Source organism: Silurus aristotelis, assembly GCF_946808225.1.
Source record: "Silurus aristotelis genome assembly, chromosome: 3".
Taxonomy (NCBI): Eukaryota; Metazoa; Chordata; class Actinopteri; order Siluriformes; family Siluridae; genus Silurus; species Silurus aristotelis.
Window position 1 is genome coordinate 10,004,426 of NC_139576.1, and position 672 is coordinate 10,005,097.

Here is a 672-nt window from a genome sequence, read left to right on the forward strand (position 1 = left end):
TCAAAGTTGCACGCTCAGGAGGCGGAGCGGCGCTCAGGGAAAGGAAGGACGGAAAAAAGAGACCAAGCGCACCCGACCTCCAGACACGGATAAACCCTGTTCACCTTGTCAAACCAAAGAAGTGCAATATAGATCTTGTCACATGACACACCCTTTTGTGGGCTTGAGGTGCAATGCATCTTTTTTCTTTCTTATTTTTTTTCCCATTCTATAGCAAACTATTGGCGCAGAGCATTGGCGCACAGCGCGCGCGCTGAGCTTTTGCGTTTGTCTATGGCATAAAAAAAAGAAATGGAATGCATCTGCATACACAGGCGTGCACTAAACAGTGTGTGAGGATGTGTGAATGCTACACAAGCCATACAGCATGCATTATTTAGTTAAAATACTACATAGGCCTATCCCATGTTATGGAAACGTCTCACGGAGAAACCCGATTATCCGTGTAAAAATGCGTGGAGACTTGTGTAACTCCGTGTTCCGTGTGCGACACCGTGTTTATTGTGATACACGTTATTGTGTCCGTCGACTGCTGCTTTCTTTCGATCACAATCAAGTAATGATGTTGCTGTAGAGTTGCATCACTGCCTGGTTTTGAAATGTTGTGACCTGATAAGACTATTTATCTCTTATTTTTATATTTCCTACTGCATAAAATGTTTATTATAGCAT